Source organism: Dromaius novaehollandiae, chromosome 1 (genome assembly GCF_036370855.1).
Source record: "Dromaius novaehollandiae isolate bDroNov1 chromosome 1, bDroNov1.hap1, whole genome shotgun sequence".
NCBI lineage: Eukaryota > Metazoa > Chordata > Aves > Casuariiformes > Dromaiidae > Dromaius > Dromaius novaehollandiae.
This window is the reverse complement of record NC_088098.1, coordinates 103,484,069-103,505,535: the sequence shown is the minus strand read 5'-3', so window position 1 is coordinate 103,505,535 and position 21,467 is coordinate 103,484,069. Positions and strand designations below refer to the sequence as shown.

General features: G+C 44.0%; 1 long non-coding RNA gene across 1 annotated transcript; it reads right to left on the bottom strand.

Moving 5' to 3' along the window:
- Positions 1-3,371: 3,371 nt before the first annotated feature.
- On the bottom strand, positions 3,372-21,421 carry LOC112979274 (uncharacterized). The gene is made up of 3 exons (XR_003258139.2): positions 20,664-21,421; positions 9,658-9,780; positions 3,372-3,760 (listed from the first exon to the last, which is right to left on the bottom strand). It is a non-coding gene; the product is annotated as an uncharacterized LOC112979274 (long non-coding RNA).
- Positions 21,422-21,467: the final 46 nt, after the last annotated feature.

The window sequence follows — 21,467 nt, the reverse complement described above, 5'->3', positions numbered from 1 at the left end:
AGCCTACTCTGAAGGAGGGCTTGGGCAGAGGAGAGTTTGGATGCTCTCCTACATGGGGTGGGTTTCTTCGCTAAAAGGATCAAATGCATCATTTACAGCTCTGATTAACAAAGCCGATTTTTCAGTTTCATTGGTCAAACCAGGGAAATCTCCCAAGTACTTGTGCTACTAAAATAAGATCTTGTTCACTGGAGATTACGCAGAGCCTTCTCTTTCCTGGTGTATTTTGTTAGCAAGGGATTAACTAGGAACATTGACATTTAAGTTGTTGTCACTGCATATTTGAAGCCAAGTGTGCATTAATTACAGGGCAGTACAGCTCCTGGTCTCAGAGCTCCTTTATATCAGGAGGACACTGGGCTGCAAGTCCGCCAGGTGTGGGAGAGGACAGACCCCCATGCGTGCGAGAGATGGAGCTGTAGGATGCTTCAACAGGGATTTTAAGGGGACAGATCAAGGGACAGGAGCAGAGACTCCTATGCCATGGATGCAGCCTCAGTTAACACCCTGCTTAGATAAGTGGGACACTCACTAACTCACTTACACTGATCACAGCTACTGTCACTTCAGGTGCTCTGCAGATGTAGGCAGGCATCGATTTCCCATATTTAAGGAACTGAGCAATTAGCACAGCTTCCTTCCTTTCTTGACTACAGAACCATATGTACCTCTAAAGAAAAAGAAAATAAAACAAGGATGACACTTCAGTGACTTGATGCATCCTATTTGTGCTCTGAGGGCAGGTAACACTCAGGGGTGTGCTCTCCTTTCCTCCTGGAAGGTCTCAGGTTAGCATCAGGACTGGACATCTCAGGTGATTTTGTACTATATCAGCCCAACGTTTCAGTATAATCATCCATCAAGTCTCAGTAATACTTGATTTCAAATCTCATAGATTTGAAAGAGACAAGGCAGAAATTCATGATTTCGTTATTGTCCTAGTATTTCCAGCACAAATGCGTTCAAAATACCACAAGAGAAATGGTGCCTCAGCGTACGGACATATGGCAGTAACAGAAAAAGCTGCTCCAGTGCAATTGTTCAGCTCCATTTCATGGAGAGAGCAGCACAGAGGGAGGGCTGCGCAGCGGGGAGAGAAACACAGAAACATGCGGGGCTACATATATGTGACGGAGGAAGAGAGAAGCAAACAGAGATGCAGACCGAGAGGACAGCAGGGCAGAATGGAGACAAAACGAGAGGCAAACGCCACTTAGGAGCAGAGGCTAGAGTAAAATTCAGGTGCGTGTACTCAGCCTTTGGATGCTCTCTCCAGCTGAGCACAGCCGGGGGGGCGCAAGCGTCCACCACCGCGGGAGAAGACAGTCACCGTGCGGCCCCCACCATGCCTGCCTCTGCCAACCCACAGTGCTGGGGGGGGGGGGGGGGGGCTCCCATCGACCCAAACCCACTCAGACTCGCCCCCCCTAACGTCCCCTTCAGGTCTTGCAGGAATCTAGCTAAGGAGCAGCACCAAAATCTTCGTACAGAAGTAGAGGTACTGCCCTCTGTCGCTGCAAAGCAGGAGCCTTTCCAGTCCTGCCCGGCCCGGAAGACCAACTTTCCTTACAACCTTGATCGAGTCACCTCTTCTCTGCATTAGTTTGAGAGCTGCATGACAGGGCTTACAGCAACACCCCCTACCCCCCTCTTCTGCCTTTTCCCAGCCTTGCAGCACAGACTGCCCCAGCGAGCCCAGCTGCATACAGCGGTGCATGGGAACAGGACAGTTTGCCTCTCCAGGAACATCAGCTTCATTGCCGAGTTTTTCGGCATGAGCTTTGTCTCAGACGTTTGCTCCTGGTCAAATCTTGCCAAGCCACCACCTTCTCTGCATCCTCCGGTTACAGTCCAGTACTTCCATCATATGCAGTGTAAACGGTAGCTTGCCCCAGGACAGGAGCAGGCAGTGTCCTGGTCAGCGAGGAATCCCACTGATTTTTGCCTTCTTGCCCCACACCTCATCCTGCTGGCTTGCCTCATGTGCATCTTGTGATTCCTTTAGGCCAAGGACTAGCATCTCTTCTCACACAGCCTTGCCACATGAGACCTCTAGGGGCTTTTTCAAATACAATAGCTGAAAACTGCTACTCAAATCTGTGAAATAATCAGAGCCCTGGTTTACCAATAAGGGGAATTGAATGAACTTGCTAGAAAAGAGAAATAAGCCCTCTTCAGTGGCAGTGAGATGGAACAACACAGCTCTTCTGAAAAGGCTCAGAGAGGGATAATGCATCCCTCTAACTATGCAAGCTGTGTATGCAGCACCACTGTAAGGCAGTGAGGAAGAGGTTGCCTGAGGAAGAGAGACCCAAGCTTACAGCCCACACCAGTGACAGGCCTGTCTGCCCTGTACCTTGCTCTCAGCAAAACAAGGGTGAACCACCCCTGCTGCAGGATAAGGACCATGAATAATTAGCAAGGGGCTTACACATTGTGAGGACAAAGGCCACAGGAACTGAACAGGTCTCACTCCTAGCATGGTGGAGAGGGACATCTTCACTTCCAAGGATAACAAGGAACAGCAGATCCACCCTGAGCCATTAACCAAGCATTAGAAGCTTTGTGCCCTCCCCCCCCCCTTTTTTTTTTAACCCTGAAAGCAATAGAAGGAATGAAAATAGAACAGAACTGAAAAAATGGCTAATATAGTCATATTCTATTTTTCTCTATCACATCCCAGTTTAAGACTCCCCTAGTACTTTAGCATAATACATACTATTTCTGTGGTGGGGTGGAAAGACTGTAATTTGGGAGAAAGCAGACCTTCAAAACATTGCCCATGTAAGAGATCTGCTCACTACTACTACTACAGGCAATGCGAATCATTTGAGAGGCTGGGCCGTCCCAGAGCAGGGCGAGAACTGCCCTCACCCAGGTTCCCCAGTGCCATAAGCACCTATACTGAATGCCATGTCCAGCAGCAGTGCTGTTAACTGCCTCCCAAAGGCCCTCCCGCCTGGGTGTAAAGTGAAGAACACAACTGTATGTTTACATTAGGAGGGTGCAAATTAGCCTTCTGGGAGAGCAGCTCCACTAATTTCCCTGCAGCTGGAGCAGGGGGCAAGGGAGGCTTCCAGCTGAGGAAAACAACCAGGAATGTGAGTATCTGCCATTTCTCACAGAGAAAGGATTCAGAGCACAATTGTCTGAGTATATTAACTGATGCTGGTTCCTGTGGATAGATGGTGGCTCACTGGTTTACTTTAAATAGTCTGCTTCTGTCTCTAATACCACCTTCAAACGTTCAACCACAGCCATATAAAACTCCCTTCTTTTTACATTCTGCAGCATGTCTCTCACTGCTGATTTTATTTTCATAAAGGGAGACCTGAAGCATGGTTTGCAGTAAATAAAGAGAACTGTGTCCATTTGCATGGTTGCATAATCATGTTATACATGGATCTTTCAAACACTGGAGAGCAGAGAGAGAGAGAAAAGTGGAACATCACACGCAGGAGCTAAAAGCCAGATTTCTTGATGAGATCAAAGAATAGATGTAAAGTCAGTCAGATGGAGAAATGTCTGGATAGCTCTTCCAAATAGCAGGAGCTGCAGGCTTAGCTTGAAACATAAACAAAGCAAGATGTTTCTGGGGGTTGGGCTAGGTTTTGTATAAACTCCATTTCCTCTTCCATCATTGAAACAGGATGAGAAGAACAGCTTGCAGCTAGAATCTTCTGCTCTCTATGTTGAGGGTTTACACAGGGCTCAGTTTCCAGGGTTGTCAGGCCAGGACCTTTCACCAACACCGTATTCGCTGCAGAGTGAAACAAAAATCACTCATGTCTGTGCTGCTGAATGAGAAACTGAAGCTGAGACAATCACTGAGAAGCAGTACTACATATTCTGTACTATGTATTTTCCTCTCACTAAATCTTCAGTTACCAGCAGCAGCCGTTTTCCCTTTTGAATTCCCTAGTGACCTTCTGCTAGCCCAGGCCCCAACCCCAGGTCACCCGTAAGCACAGCTCTGAGAAGGTAAGCATCACTTGAAACATAAATGCCATTAAACTGAAATGGCAAATTTTCACAGACATGAAATATTCTCTGAAACAAGGAAAACCCAAGAAGACAGGTGTAGTATGTCCTTTCCAAGGATAAGAAACTATTTTTGAAATGTATCATCACCCGTTTCCTTCCAAGTTGCCCTAAAATTCCTGCCTCACCTCCCTCACCCCATTATTCTTTCTGGTGTCAGTAAGAGAGGCTAAGGGTGTTTCCACAAATATTTTGTGGTCCACTTTGTAACTCAAGTACTTCTGTGAAATTTTAAAGATCTAGGACATTTACACATCCAAACTGCTTGAAATGTTTAAACATCTGAAGAATTTCTCAGCTGCTTCCTCAAGTGTGAAGTCAAACATAGCCTATCTTGCAGAAAAGGGAGAGTGGGAGGACATGTTTTTTTACATGTTGTACCTCCTCACCTCCTTTGCACAGTCTGATTTCTTGCTCACGGAGTAGGTAATAAATACAGTATTTAAAGGAGATCCATCTCCAGCCAGAGAGGACAAGGGAACAACAGGTGCCCAATCTTAATTAACCATCTTACCCCTAGGTGCAAAACTGTCATCACAACCCCTGAACCTGTTACACAGAATAAAAGGCTAACATGAGAGGGAAAAGGGAGCCTTCCTTCCCCAAACCACCTGCAGCACATGGCAGCTAAAGCCTGATGGATTTCCAGTGGCACAAAGCATGACTGCAAGGGGCTGGCTTCCCCTCTACACTCGGGCCTTTTTACAGCATTCTGGAAGTGTGAAGAGGCAACAGGCAAAATGCAAGCTTGGCCCACTGCGTTCACATTGCATTCCTTGACATGTGGTGTATCATGCGAGTGGGATAGCTGTCAGACAGTGTCTCTGAGGACGTGTTCCTCAGTGGGCTCAAGCTGCTTAGAAAATCCTGGATTCTCCCCCATCCGAGGCAGCTCCCGGTTACGTCTCTCTGCACCACTGTGCCACATTCTGCCTGCTACGCTGCACTGCATTTAGCTCAGCTAAATGCATCTCCTTTCACACACTCACTGCAGCTGCAAAATCCCAACAGAAACACTTAAACCTACCAGGGGCTATGAAAAGCCCTGAAAGTGGGAATGAAAAGTAAGCACTAGCAGAACAGAATACCTCCACAGTGCACACTGCAGTGGAGGGGAGAGATATCCAAGCTACCTGTAAATGAATTTGTTCAGACTCTGGAAGCAGACTAGTTGAGGTAGATACAGATGCAGTAAGAAAGCTGCAGGTCATTTGACATAAATCTTGATGCACTTGATACTAAAAAGGATGGGTAACTGTCTTACAAATTTTGCAGGAAGTAATATGTTGCAAAACCTTTGTTTCGGATCTGAGGCACCACATTTTCTGCATCACAAAGATGAACAGGACCTTTGCCTTGAATTTCCTCCTAGTTGCCTGGGTGGGATATCAAGAGGAGGAATGAGACAATATTTTTTCAGTGCAAGAATCTTCCTTTGTGATATCTGGCCCAGCCTGTAGACCATACCACATAAACCCCATGCACTGAAACAGGGGATCAGGTACTAAACAGACAAAAGAGTAGAGCAGGACTCAGCATGAGATGTTTTGAAGACAAGCTGGTACACTGAGCTAACATTCCAGAAAGTTCATACCATGCCTCATGCAAGGGGCTATTCTGAAGTCATGAAGGGGCAGAAGCAGACAGGAAAGGTAAATTACTTTGGTTTGACATTGCTCAAAGGCTTCTTTCTACTTGTGGCTGAACATATGTTCACGATGGCACTCTTGAAATAGGTATAGAAGACCACAGTGAACATTCAGTCCAATGGAAGCATGATCCACGTGAAGAGCAGCTTTTGCTGAGGTAGCAGTCCGAGCAGGAGAGCTCCAGGAGCAGCAGGACATATCAGAAGTGCCAAGCTGTTTGGACTCCCTGATGGCTAAGACTGACACTAGGAGGGTGCATACCAAGGAATTCACCAAGCCACACAGCCATGGAAATCTTCTCGCTGCAGACAAGCTGCCCTGTTCACAATATGCAACAGACAGCTACAAAATAGTCATGAGCCACAACAGCCAGCAGGACAGATGCTGTGCCAGGACAAGTCATAGTGAAACAGAGCTGTATGATGCGCTCAGCGTAGGAGATGGTTTTCCTGTTTCAAATAAGTTCACCAGTGTAGCTGGAACAGTGGCAAACAGAGAGCAAATGTCTACAAGACAAACTGCTATGGGAAGAATATTTGGGTATACTGGATCAGTTCTGATCAGCATTAAAACGAGCACTTTCCTCAGCAGCATCACTGCAGATATAAGCAAGAATGGCAGGAAGAATATCATCTGAAGGGAGAGATGGTTTGAAAAGCTCAGGAGAATGAATGTCATTATCAAGGTTTGTTTTCTCATTTATGCAATGAATGGCAAAAATGATATGAAAAATAATCAATGTGTAGAGAGTGGGAATATCATGCGAAAAAAACCTTAGCTTTTCTAAAGAAGTTTCCGAACTATGGGCCAGATCTCCTTCAAAGTGACATTTGATCAGGAGAAATGGAGGTACTCAGATTTAGTAAGGAAGTGATCCTATTGTTCTAATGCTATTTTCTCATACTGATGAGATGAGAAATTGGCTCCCTCTGTCTTAGATTTTTACAGACTGGGCACAGGACAGATATAACAAATGAAGAAGGCTAGTAGAACTATAAATGGAATAGAACTGTGGTTTCCACACTTAGCTACACATGTATCTTACATTCTTACATACCAGACCAAAAAAAAAAAAATAAAAAAACCACTTATGTTGACATGGAGTTAGAGCTGTGAGTATGTGTTAGTAAATTTAGGGTAAGATACACTCCAGAGCACTGTAAACCCTCAGAGCTTAGTGTTAATTTGAAAAAAGTTGAAATACAATAGCTCAGGAAATGCACAGCTAAATGTGCCTGAAAGAATGTAACTTTGTTCTACAGCGTCACCATCCACCAAGAGTGTGATTATAGTTAAGTCATTTTAATGTCTGAAGCCAAGGATGCTATCCTCTCCTTCCAATGACCATGGTAATCCTCCAAGGCAGCAGGAATCCCTCTCTGCATTTCCAGGTGACTCCATCTTTGGATGTCTCTTAGGTTTAACCTTGAGCTTGAGTTATAAAATTTCCATTCTTAGCACATAAGTTAGTTACTTCTATCCACCCACAACAGTTTGCTTTCAAATTCACATCTTCATCATTAAAGTATTTTCCAATTTTTTTGCCTTGTTTCAGCTTACGCATATTCTTGGTTCTGCCATGTCAAAGATCTCATGTTGATGGATTCCAGCCTGTCTCAATAAATACTCACATGGATATTTATTTTACTTAACCTTAAACCAAAGCAGCTCAGCTTTGTGTAGACTGTCCTTATATTTTCTTGTTTTTGTGAATTTGTATACAGATAAACAACATTCAGGATTTGACATTTCACTTTGATTGCAAGTTGCTGTAATTAAGAACCAAAGCTTTATGAATTTTAATCATCAGCTGTAAGTGGTACATTATCTCTAGTTCACAACGAAAGCAATCAAGTGGACAAGATATTTTTAGAGACATTACTGTGGTAATATTATATTAAGTAGCAGTTAGTACACTATTTTCACACCCAGTGTTTTCACACATTAATGTGGCTATAGATCAGAGTTAATGACAAGAGAAAGTTATTTTTCAAGTAGTGCGAGAAGGGTAGTTAAAAGAGCTACTGGGGATTTACACTCCAGCAGCAGAGGGGCACCTCAGCAGGGCTGCAGTTGAAGACACTTCAGCAGCAGGGGCTGCTTCCATTTCTGTTGGAGACAGCAGCAAAAGCCCCGTGTCCTGAATGGATATGGGCTAACGACAGGGGCAGCATTTTCTCTCTGCTTCCTGAGAGGAAAAGGAGAACAGGAGTGGAGAGCAAGGCAAAGTACCCCGATGCTGACGCTTAACCCCAGAGCTGGTGAGAGAAATCACATACCACATCTTGCCCAAGGCTAGCACTTAAGCAATACAATACTCCTCCCACTCAAGGAGGGCAGAGTAAAGGAATAGATCAGAGACACCCTAGAGCTTCACGAAAAAGGGAGTCTGGCACACTGTTTCAGTGAATGCCACTCTACATGGATATGACAACACTGTCTAGCTAAACCTGTAAATACAGACATCTCTTCTTTCAAGGCAGCAGGGATTAACGTACAAAGCACATGACCCTGAAAGGAGCACATTTAAGGCACTGCTGGCTCACTGAAGGATACCAGTTCATCTGAAAAGTGCTTGCTTGAAACTAGTGCTGCTGAGAAATGCTGTTCTGGGAAGAAGTTCTTCCTTCTTCCCGGAGTCTCAGATCTAGGATATTATCTAGGATAACAGGAGAAGCTCCTGGAAGTCAGAACACTCAGTAAGACACATCCCAGACCAGCAGGCCATTTTTTTACTGCAGGGTGCTGGGAGGGTGGCAGAGCTGGGATGCAGAGAGCTCAGGGAACAACGCTGTCAGAGAGAGGATGCTATACCATCTAAGTGGCACTGTGGCAAGCAGCTGTTGTCACATTATCTCTGCTTCTATTGAAAGAACCCTCATAAAAAGCCAAGTAAGCTCCACAAAAGGTGGCACTTGAGAGATGGACACCTCTCCACCTCTCCACTGTCTTGCACCGGCATCACAGTAGCACTTTATGACTCCAGTTCAAACCATCTGGTTAGGCAGGCCAGCTGCTGACAACAGGTCATTCCAAGAACTTGTACAGGAGCCAGATGCAATGATAATGCCATCTTTTGCTGCCTTCCCTCACACAGCACCAGGTTACATCCAAGTAACAGACCAGCCCTCAAAACCAATCCAGAATCATCTGACATCGGTATAGCAAGGTTGGACCAATAGAGCTTTGTGAAATAGAGAAGTAGCATGGAAATACTGACCAGACTTTAGCGACACATCACAATGTCACTTAGCGTTTGCCTTACATTTGCTCCTTCCTATCCTGTAAATAAAGCCTGTTACATGGTAACACAAGCAACTGTCACAGAACAGCCTGAAGTCTAAGCACAAGTAGAGCTCCAGATTATACACAGCAAAGTAAGAGAGGGATTCTACATTTGAGCAATACCTAATGGTCTCTCACCTACTCACAAACAAAAGAATAATTTATTCTTGGGATCCCACAGATGCCTTCAGAAAGCAGCATTTAACTACATGTCAGGGGCCTATGGGACTTACTGTATTCACAGATACATCTCTGCAGTGCATGCAAAGACATACAACTTAGGAAAAAAAGGATGCTGAAGTAAAAAATAAATAAAACAGGAAAAGCTCTACCTGAGAAGCTGAGAAAAATACTGGGAAACCATTAATGTATCTATACAGAAAAATCCAATATGCTATTGCTCAATGCTTGGCTTTTGAGACTCCTCTGGGTTGTTTCCGTGTGGAGAAACATCAGCGGAGCATTTCTTGATATACAGTCTCTGTATTTTGTTAAAGTCCTGTTTCCCTAAATGCTGAAGAAACACACAAAGACAGGCAGTTTCCCTATACAGAAATCTGAGTCTGCCTCTTCTCTCTCATAAGGCCATGCTGCCAGCTGTTTCCATAGCTCTTCCTGGCAGCAGCTCACGAGCTCCCTGTCCACTGTTTTTCAGAAAAGTCTTTTAAAACTAATGGCTTACCTTCTGCTCAGGCCTGCAGCTTGGGGTACCAGCTTCGGCTGTACCATCTCACAGGACAGCAAGGAGAATGCAATTTCCTCATCATTAGGTCAGAAGGGGAATGATTTACATACCCATCTATGCCTGCAATAGAAAACAGACATTAATGGTAATAATATGGACAGGATAATGCCCATATCTGAGTGTGAGCATTTTTAACTGTGTGCAGCACCTCACATTCAGACCCACGAACATAGAAAGGTCTACACTTATATCACACAGGGCTTTCTTCACTACTCCCTTTTGCCTTTGCAGGGTTAGTTATGTGTAAAATGCTAACTTGGCAACAGTTTGCACCTGTATAGGAGCCTCTGCTAAAGGTGAGAGAGACAGGGAGCAGACACCTTTCTCTCATTCCCTTATGTCTTCATGAGAATTCTTCCTCTGAACTGCTGAACAACTTGGAACTCAGGTCAGTGTCCTGTTTCTGATAGTGCCACACACAGATGCTTCAGAGGAACATGTAAAAATTTATTCAGGACAAGGACAGAATCACAGAACCATTGAGGCTGGAAGACATCTCTGGAGATCTAGTCCAACCCCCCTGCTCAAAGCAGGGTCAGCTACAGCAGGCTGCACAGCACCATGTCCTGTTGGGCACTGCCTGTCTTCAAAGATGGAGACTCCAAAATCTGTCTGGGCAACCTGTTCCAGTGTTTGACCATCTTCACAGTAAAAATGTTTTTCCTCATGTTTAAACAGAATTTCCCATACTTCAGTGTATGCCCATTGCCTCTCATCCTGTCACTGGGCACCATTGAGAGGAGTCTGGCATCATCATCTTTAATCTTCTCCCATCAGGTATTTATACACATTGATAAGATCAGCTTGAGCTTTCTCTTCTCCAGACTAAATCCTAGATTTCTCAGCCTTTCTTTATATGTCAGACGCTTCAATTCATTAACTACCTTTGTGGCCCTTCATTAGACTGCTCCAGTACATTCTAATCTCCTTTACACTGTGGAGCCCAGCACTGGGGATATGGCCTCGCCAGTGCTGAGTAGAGGGGAAGGATCACCTCCTCACCTCCCTCAACCTGCTGGCCATGCTCTTCTTAATGCAGCCCAGGAGGCTGTTGTCCTTCTTTGCTGCAAGGGTGCACTACTGGCACATGGTCAACTTGTTGTTCAAACAGGACCCCCAGAGCCTTTTCTGCCAAGCTGCTCTCCAGCCCCTGGTGCATAGGGCTAATTCCTTCCCAGTGCAGGACTTGGCATTTCCCTTTGTTGAACTCTGAGATTCCCGTTGGGTCATTTCTCCACCTGTACAGGTCTCTCTGAATGGCAGCACAACCATATGGAATAATCTGCCTTCTGCAGAGAGCTCTTTGTAATATCAAAAAGTTAGGGGTGGGCTTCAATCTTCAAGGTACAATGCATCATTGCCCTGATAAATTCATGTACTCCTGTTGGTCATTTGAGTCGTCAAGTACCCTCAGAAGTACTTCGCAACATGCAGATCAGTCCCCCTGGTATCAGCGTACCATCAGTATTTGAGATCACTACATCACTCAAGAGTCAAGATAGAAGTAAATCTTCAGAACTTTTTTTTCCAACAAATTAAAACCTTTAAGGAATTACCCAGCTTTCTATAGAGGTCATATCTGTTCCAAAAGACTTAAAGACATGTTTTTTTTCCAGCAATCTACTGGGTCTATTTTTGTAACACTCCAGCTTTAAGGCCAGACATCTTGGCCTGACAGCTGTCTGACAGGGTGCCATAAACCCTCTAAAGAATTTTCTTGAGTAGATCTTCTCTCTTTAAATGTTTATGGATTTTACAGTTAGAGCATGGGCCTTCTATGATCCAAGTAAATTTTGGATATGCTGCTAGAAGTATTCTGTACTCGCCCAGTCTCTCCCCAAGTCTCTTTTTTTCATAGAAGATTTTAAAACTTGGAACATTTCACAGTCTATGAAAGTAAACTGTTCTTGACAGAGTTGGCTAGGGGAGGGGAAAAAAAGTTGTTATCACTGGTTCACCAGCAAACCAGAGAGATGCATCAAGGTAGATTTTTGAAGAGAACTCTCCCAGAACTTCTATTATTCAGTATTTTCATTAATGACAAGAATGAGGGAACAGAGACCGAGTTTATTAAATTTTTAGAAGGCATCCTGCTGGCAGGGGCTGCAAATACGCTAGAAAACAGAATTAGAATTCAAAGCAACTTTGACTATTTGAGAAAATCTGCAAAGTAAGATGTTAAAAAAAAAAAGAAGTTAAATTACTTAGTAAAATTAACAAAATAATTACTTAGTAAAAATCAGCTATTTAAATGTAGACTGGGGTAGGACTAGCTAATTGGAACTACAATGCCAACACCAGAGAAGGGATTTGGGCTTATCATGGAAGCAGGCCTAAAAGGAATGAAAAATTCCCTACCAGTGAGAATAATAAAGCATTGGAATAAATTGCCTGGGCAGGCTGTGGGTCTCCAAACTGCACATCTTTAAGAATAGGTTGGGCAAACATTTGTCAAGAGTGACAGAAATATAACTAATCATCCTGTTGGGCTGGGGGATGGACTAGACAGCATGCCAATGTATCTTTCAGCCCTGTTTTCTCTGAGTTTTCAGTGATATCCAATTTGACAAGAAGAAAAGTTTTACTGCTTATTTGGGACTGGTGGGGGTCTCCTTTTGAGCTATGCCCTATCATCACCAAGACTGTCTCAGCATCTCTTTTAGTATACATTCAGCCCTATACTGACAGGAGGGAATATGACAACCAATCCTAATTACTGCTTTTGGAAGTCTCTTCCAGAACTTCACCTCTCCGATGGGTGAAAGCCTTTTTCAAATTTCCCACCTAAATATATTCAAGATCACTTTTTACCTTTAATGTTTTATGCCCTTTACTTTAATTAGCACTTTTCCCTGGACTTCCTCCTTTTCTTCAAATCTTCTCAATGAATTTCAGTAATCACCAATGCTGTCAGGCTCAGGCTTTTGTCTTGCAAGAGGATTAAACAAGCCAAATGCTTTTCATCTTGTGGGGTAAACAGCACAACACAGCTGCTTGCAGCACATGTTCCAAGGGCTTGAATCCCTAGCCCAAGGAGCTTCTTTCCAGTCCCGTTACATGCATGGAGAAAAGCTGTTCCACGCTGCTGTCGAGGAGTACGAGCAACCTCTTGAACTCTGTGCCAACTGTTTCAAATCTTTTTTCTAGATGCATGCACCTCCTACTCCTCAGATCTTCAATAATGGTAATTACTTACCCTTTACAAACTGTAGCATTTACCTTACAAGTAAAATACAACTATTTTTGTAGCATGGGCAGTGTAGCAGGTACTCTGAGCACATGCATTCAATCTGCTAGCGTGGTGCCCGATACAAATCGGTGATTAATCTTCAGCCCACAAGGATAATAAGGAATATAGCCGACGGTCTGTAAAGGCCTTGAGAGCCTCTGGAATCTCTGGTGTCTCCCATGAACTTTGTCATTTCCTTATCCTTTCCCAATCTCTCTCCTCTATGTACCTCACCTTTTCTTTTTGGCAAATATGGAAAAAAGACTGGCCAACCTTTTCCACAACCATCTCCTCTTTCCTGTTGGTGACAACTCATTCAAAGGGTCCAAGTCCCTGAACTGCTCTCTAACCATCTGTTCCATAAGAATATCAGAGTAAAATATGTGACACTGACTTTACAGCCAACGTGCTAGTCATTTAAGTGTAATGTAGATGTAAAATTGCAGGGTGGACTCACCCTCTAAAAGCAGGGCTGGGCTCTGATATAACAGTGTTGGAGCCAGTGGAACTGCAGTAGGGATTAGGCTAGCCAAGACCTTCCTCATGGCAAAATGTTCTCAGAAAGCAGGATGCTCTCTCTCCCATCAACTCATATAGATGCTGGTATTTAAGAGTCCAGCTGGTTCATAGACCAAAAGGTGTGGCAGACCTGAAAAAAGCCTAGCACAAGCAAAAGGCTCAGTGCAGGGGAGGATTCCTTAAACCCCAAGGAAGCACTTATCTGAATTTGCTCCTCTCTACTTTTAACACAAGCTTTAGATGAACCAGAAAGAACATTCTAGATGTCCAACCAAGAGTGGTATCACTGCTAAGAAAGATCCTACCTCGGGAAGACATGAACTAACAATACTAAGGAGACCTTGCTATCCCATTAGATATGAAACAAGAAGTTGTCCATCTTACTGCCACTTGAGACCTGGCTCTTGCAAAGTTTGATGAAACTAAACTAATCACCATTAGAAAACTAGGGTCACTAAGTCATAATTAAGCAGCATGGGGATCTATTAAAAAAACTTTGGAAATCAACGTTTACACTGTGTAGTTACAAATTAGCTGCAATGGGCATTGTTAAGAAACCATTTTTATAAGACAAACACTAAACGTGCATGCACATTAGAAGAGTTCTCCCATGATTAGAAATCACAACACAACTCATTTTATTCCATCCCTAAATTAGAAACTTAATGCCTAGGTTTATTAGCAAAAGAAAATTCTATTACATTCAAGCAATGTTAAGATACACACAACCACAATTTTTGCAGCTCTGCAAACAAAATTACTAACAAAATCTACAACAAAACTACTCACAACCACCAAAGTACTGAAAACAAAACTACTCAAATTACAGCTCAATGCTTCTATGATTCAACAACTTAAATGAATTAAGCACTATGAGATCACAAATATCTAGGAATTCTCTAGTGATGGTCTTCAAGAAACAAAGTAGCTGAAACAAGTGACACTGGTAATGACAAGTGCTGTGCTGTTCAGGAACTTAGAAGGAACTAGAGCCCTCTGAACACTCAGTACTTTATACAAGAACATGTCATTTGTTTTCAATTTAATTAGTATGTAAGAGTTCCCATACTCCACATTGTTCGGGAATTACTCTGGGCCAAGAACCTGAAGAGCTTTGCATTATTCACTCTGAGGGCTGGCTGAGCAGGGCTGTTCAGCGTGAACTTCTCACAGCTGGCACCTCCTGCAAAATACATACAGGTCCCTAGAGCTTCCCTGGGAAATCAAGCTTAGCTACACCCATAGAGTGGACAATGTCAACTATATACAAGCTGTCTACTCTAATAAATGTTCTGTTGTCTCAGACATCCTGTGCTCTCATCCATGTCCTCTGAAAAACCCGTGTCATGGTTACTTAGCAGAAAGTCTGTTAGTTCTAGCTGCCTGTCTTTCTGCAGTACAGCCACCTCAACCTGCCATAGCTGTCACCTGAGACCTTCCCAGTAAAAGGCAGCAATTTGCACTTTCTCCTCCTGCCCTCTGGGATTTGGAACATATGAATATTTCTCCACAGCACACACCATCTACAACAACCACTTCACATGACTGTAAAACCACCACAGAGCACAGCTGGTCAGTAATTATTTCTTACTGTTGCTATGCACATACATCATTTGTGAAACACTGCCAATCCCAGATGCCAAAAATCAAACTAAGTTTTTGTTCACCTTTTTCTGTTTACTTACCTTAGCAAACCCCCACAGCTTATGATATCTGCTTCTGCTAACACAGACATCTCCTGCAACTGAGCAGTGCTGAAAGCGTAATAGACTGGCACTGCCTCCTTCCTGGTGCTCTTCTGACATCGTTTTCCACCAATTCCAACATCACTTTCCACCAGCACGCGAGGTATAGGCAATGGGGCTAACTGTGATACAGCTAAACTTGTACTTAACTGCTTGTGCCAGCTAAACTGCGGCACACTGACAGGTCTTGCTGTCATGTATATCAAATTCATTGTTAGTAGATGAGAGTCCTGATCCCTTATAATGCTATAGCATCTTCCAATAAAGATACCAAAGGGCTATGAAAATGGCAGCATAGGGCTCCTTCATCAAGCCAGTGTAAACCAAAGTTAACTTTGCTCTAGAGGGTCAGTGTTTTCCACCAGAATACACTCTTCCATTTAACATCGCTTTATTTCCGACTACTGACAGAGGCAGAGATGTCTCATGGTGCCTTCAGACTCTAAATGACTTTCTGCATCTTTAAACTATTTTCCTGTAACACTTCAAGGATCAGTTTTCTTCGTGCCTCTAAGAAGTGGTATCTAAATCGCTTTAAACTGAAACAGGGACAGAATAAGCTGTGCAAATCATTTTCTACTAGAGCCTTAATTACATCTTGCAGTGCCTCATCCTCAGCAAACCACTAGCAATAAAAGTCTGCATTTCATTTGAGAACCAACAGGGTTCGTTTTTTTGTTTTGTTTTCCCCAATTGACATATACACAATCTAGCCTGGGACTTTGTTCCACTGCATTTTTGTCAAAGGCACTAGAGAGTATGCCTGTAACTACTAAATCTTTCTCAGGTTTGCATTCAATTTGCAAGTTATACAATTGTAGCTAAAGAAACAGATATTCTATTTGCAGGAAGGTGTTTGCCAGCTTCCCACTGACAGTGGCAGCAAGTGATTTATGTTAGTTTCAGTTAATATGGCCTCTCAAACAGATTTTAAAAAGTCTTTGCGGGCATGGCCTACGGCCAAGACCTTTTTTATAGAAATACATCCAGTTTCAGCTTGTGTTGGTGCCTATGGTTCAGCTGCAGAAGCAAATGGCTACAGTCCTGAACACATCCTCTTGATGAGGCTAAGGACCTGATACTTTCTGAATCTACCAGTCCCCCCATAGTCCACCATTACAAATCTGTACCTTTTCCACACTGGTGTTCATGCAGGGGTATTGGTGGCTCTTTCTCCCTTAATTCATCCTTTTGTGCTAAACAAAGTCCTAAGTTCTCTGTTCTCTTCAAAGAATGGTAGATTTTACCTGTTCTCTCTTTGGCAATAGAAATAAGCTTGAATATTATTCCTGACTCCACATTTGTATGTGTACTTACAAATCCCAACTTACACTAAAAAGGCATCCCCCCTCTTTTTGAGGGCTGCTATACTATGTCGCTGTTATGAAGAATTCTTCGTAACGCAGTCACTGCTGTCATGAGCACAGGCATCCCCTAGCACATACAAATTCCTCAAAGAATGAAACCACTGCAGTTCTTGCATCTTTTCTCAAACAACAGATACAGCTGCTTTGTGTTGTTCCCACAGCACACGCATATCCTTGAACTTGGACTTCAGGCTTGAGCTGCAGGTGGCTTGCTCCATTTTTAATTGGATCCTCCACTGCTTCCACTGCCAGAGCTCTGCCCATCTTCAAACCCTCACACTCACCTGGATGATTTCCTTCACTAGGCAGGCTCAGATGGGGCTTCATCAGGAGTTAGCTCTGGGTCCTCCTGGACTTGTTTTCCCCTAGCCCAGTAATTCTGCAGGCTCTGCAGAACTGTAAGACCGATTTTCTAGTGCTAGTTCATGACGCTACCTCTTTCTGCGTGTCATTCTAGTACTCTTAAAAACACTTCTCATGTAGCACTCTTGTCACTGTAACAGTCTCATAATTAGCCTCCTTTGCTTAAAGTAACTGAATATTCAATACCAAATACCCCAAGCCAGGTACTTCAGATGTGGCCACTTTCCTGAACCAACAAGCCACAGTCCAACAACTCCACAGGGATGAGTGTTACAGGACAAAAATCTCACAGCCCAAAGGAAAGAGAGGCTCCATGAGTAGTTTATAGACAGAAATGGTCTTGACTCTCCAGAGACAATGCAGCTTCTTATGGGAAGGACTGGGCTCATCCCCAAGAAGCCTTACTAATGCCAGCCAAGTTTTGAACCTCAGCAGCCTGTATAGCTTCCTTCCTCCCTCACACAGCTGGGCTTTGAGACTACCCTCCACACCAGCCTTGCCCCACAGATGATCAAGTATGAAAACTTTATGAAGAGTCACAGACTGGCTACTTCACAACTACTGGAAGCTTTATGTACAGTGCCTGGATATTTCCCTTCTTGCTATCACTTTTTTATTTTTTTTTTTTAAATCTGCACCTAAACTTTCCTAGTTCTCCATATTTCTGAAGAACTTGAGTGCAGGTAGGGCAGCCATCCTTCACTCAGCATATTGTCCTAGTCAATATTCCGTATAGTCAGAGTCCCAGGCATTAAACAAAACTCTGCTTTGTTCAACACCTGCATGCTAACCACTTGCAAAATACAGCATAAACTAGCATATAATACAGCCAGTTCCAATCTAGTAATGAAACAATCTTTTAAAGGTACATGGCCCATATGCTGAGGCTCAAAGATCCTCTTACAGCATAACACAGGAGGGAAGAGGAAGGTAGATTGAAAAGCCCACACTCAGAAAGAGGTAAGAGTTGGCAGCGATGGAATTTGTCTCAACAAGTGAGCTATGGAGCCTGGTAATACTGTGCCATCTCAAAAGCACTTTGAGAGAACAGAATGGGACTTGAGAAAAAAAAATCACCATTGAGTTCAGAAAATTTAGGACTTCCTTTGTGTGTTTAGCACAAAAGGATAGATTAAGGGAGGAAAAGCCCACCAGCATGCCTTCACAAGCAGACAGTAGCAACTAGCAGAAAAGCTAGACTATAGCTTTGGGAGAAACTCAAGATCTAGAAAGTAAAACACTTTCTTTAGCTCAGTCTTATAACCACCTTAGAGAACCAAACTCTTTCCCAAGCACCCTTCCTCTAACCTATGTTGACTATGTAAAGCGAGAACACCAGACTTGCAGCCAAGTGATTTTCCACTCCAGGCAGATGGAACATGATTAAAGCCAGTTTGTGGGTGTTTGTGCTTGATTTGGCAGGAAAAAACATGAGGGAAGGACAGTGTTTGATGGAGGGTATCAAAGATCAGAGCCAGATGCTCCTTCACAGAGCTCTGGATCTGCAGGATATTAAGCAGGTAGAGAAGGTGAGGCAAGGGTGTGTTTGAAGTGAGAGTCAAGGAGTTCGAAGCTTAGAGCCATCCAAGATGCTTGGGGGAAACTACAGCACATTCCAAAACCACACCAGTGGCCTGGGGTGCTTTCATTACACAAAGCCTGGGAGAGCAGAGGCTGTAAATGCAAGTTCAAAAGCAGCTTCATCTTAAAGTCTAGCTCTCAGGGCCTATTAAACATTTATGCTGACTACCACTCCTACTCTTTGCCTCAGAGAAAGCACCCGAAATAACCTTTGCTACTGAGCATACTACTACAGTTCTGCCAGCTGTGTAAACGGACTAGCGGGGAGCTGTGAGAAACAACCAGAAACAGTGTTGGAACAGCACACTGATGTCTATTTGTTGAGCAGGGAAAGAGCAGGAAAATCTAGTCTGGAACTTCAAGAGCAAGACAGAAACTAATGCTAGAAATAATGGGTGGATCAGATTTGTAGAAAAAGGTAGGGCTGAGTGAGACCATTGGAGGCAAGCATATATATTAAGTATATCAACCATTTTTGCTTTATGCTACCTTAAGGTTCGTACTTTTGGCAAAGTCTTCAGACCAGCCGCCAGTTTTGGACCTATTACTACTGCAACTATAGAAGCAACAGTAGAAGATGAAGAAACTACATCCTGTGTAGAAAGCAAAAGGAAGACTGAAGGATTCTAGCAGAAGTTGGAAAGAAGGGATTCATCCCCCGATTTGCTGAAAAATTCTCTGGCCATGCAACATGATCTTAGGATGAAAATACGAGGCAAGAATACTCCAGATTTTTGCTGTAGGAAGCTGTTACTACTAATAGCAGATAACTACCCACAACACATTCACTTACTCACATAGTTCACTCAGTTACCCAGCTGGAGCAACAGTTGAGTGACCAACCCCAGCTGTATACTTAGTGGGTTGCGCTGACACATTAGCAGCTTTTAGGTAGGTGTTTGGAAAGTCCCTCAAACTCATTTATTTCAACAGATGCATATATAACCCTTTAGTCTTTGTCTGCATACAGAAACCCTAGCCCTCTAATAACACAGCCCACTGTTGACGCTAGCATTTATTTGTGGCCTTGCACAGATTCAGTAGATACTTGGTACCCTAAGTTATCAGTTTTTGCAGATTCAACACAACTACCAGTCTCCAGAACTTAACAGTTTTCAGGAAATTCTCATACTCTCTTTCTCAGCACATTTTTTCTCCTTGGCCCATTTTCTGGTAACTTTCTCCATCGAAACCTAAGGATACCTATTGAATCCATTCAGTCTCACACAAGAGGCCTTTATGACAAATTTAGTTGGTGGTTTGTGTGGCTAATCCTTCAGCCTTCCTGCTACATTCAGGGGCAAACTTAATGTAAATGTGGCTCCCTCCTATTACTGAGCCACCGCAGAGCCTCCTCCTAGAGTCCAAAATCCAATAATATGGATCTGGGCTAGGAAAGATGGAAGTCTGGTGTTCACATTTGAATACTCGGACCCCAGGAAGCAGGATGGTCCATCCCACACTCAACTAGGGAGGAAACATTGATTAAATAGTCTGGATTTTTGTTAAGATAGTGTCTGCATAGCCCTTGCTCCTCTTACCTACCTTATTTGGCTGCTTATCAGTATGGTTATTACATCCAGCACTGTGTTAATGAGCCTGTCTCCTGAAGCCTGGCTACATATGGCTGAGCTGACCCAAACATTAACTGCATTCTTTGAAACCATTTTGGAAAGAGAATGTCCTACATGTTACATTGATGGCTCCTGCAGTGCTGATATCACCAATTCTCGGTTCTATCACTTCTTTTTTCCTCTCTCCTTAAAGTCCACCTTCCTGAAGCTGCAGGTATGTTTACACAAATCAACCTAAACTTTTACACTATAAAAGTCAAGACTTAATCTCAAGTGATCAAATTGAGTCAGGACTTGGCAGCAGCAAAAGATGAGGGTTTCTTGCTTTTAGGTACATCACTGCAGCTCTTGTAGGCCAACTAACATGCACCGAGTAGAGAAGGCAAACTTCACTCTTTGGTCAGAAAGCCCAGAAGTACCCGGCAATGAGTGCTAGTAAAGACAGCGGATAAAACCACTCTCCCCAGACCTCCTCTGTGGTAAAACCCACCTCCATGCTCTCCAGTTGAGATGTTCTTCCCCCAATCTTCCCCTCAAGCAGAGATAGAGGGAGCTTTTTACTTACACTTTGGAGGAAGTAGTTTTTGCTGAATTCAGGTGTCCAGGGAAGTTCCAAAAAGCTCCCAAATCCACTGAGGGCTGCTAGATGCACAGCAACCACATACAGCTCAGGAAATTCCTGCACTGAAAATGGTTAAAGCTAAGAGACTCTTTAGAGGAAGTATCATAAATGTGTGCTCTACTCTTCTTTGGGCATCTCTTTTTTGGTTCTTTCTTTCAGCACACGGTTTCCTACTACTGTAAATAATGCAATCAAGTTTCCTGCATTTGGGGCAGTCACAGATGTCAGCACAGCTGCTACACAATGGATAACCTCACTCAGGGAAAACCACTGTCCTGATCACCATCTCTCTGCCAGGTCCCCCGTGCCGGTACCTTTATTTCAGTAAGTTTTAAAAAATAAATAAATAACTAAAATAAAGAGGCAGTCTCCCAGCAGGGCTTATCCCAGTAAAAGCACCGTGGGGCTACACAGAGGGCTGTGCACGTGGCCGCGGTACTGAGAAGGCCACGCAGCGATGCCCGGGCACACCTGCTGAGAGGGTGCAGCGCCCCGGCCACCTCCAGCCCACGGCCCACCTGTGGGCTGCAGCACGACCCTCCAGAGGGCCTCGGTGCCTGCCTGGGGCCCACAGCCCACCACGGCCACCCCACAGGGCCAGCCGCGACCCGGCCTTGCGCGGGCGCTCCCGGGCCGCGCCTCGCCGCGCCGCGCCGCCGCGGGCCCCCCCGACGCCAGCCACGTGGGACCGCGCCGCCGCGGGAACTACAGCTCCCGGCAGCCTCTACAGCACACCCCCTCCGCGCC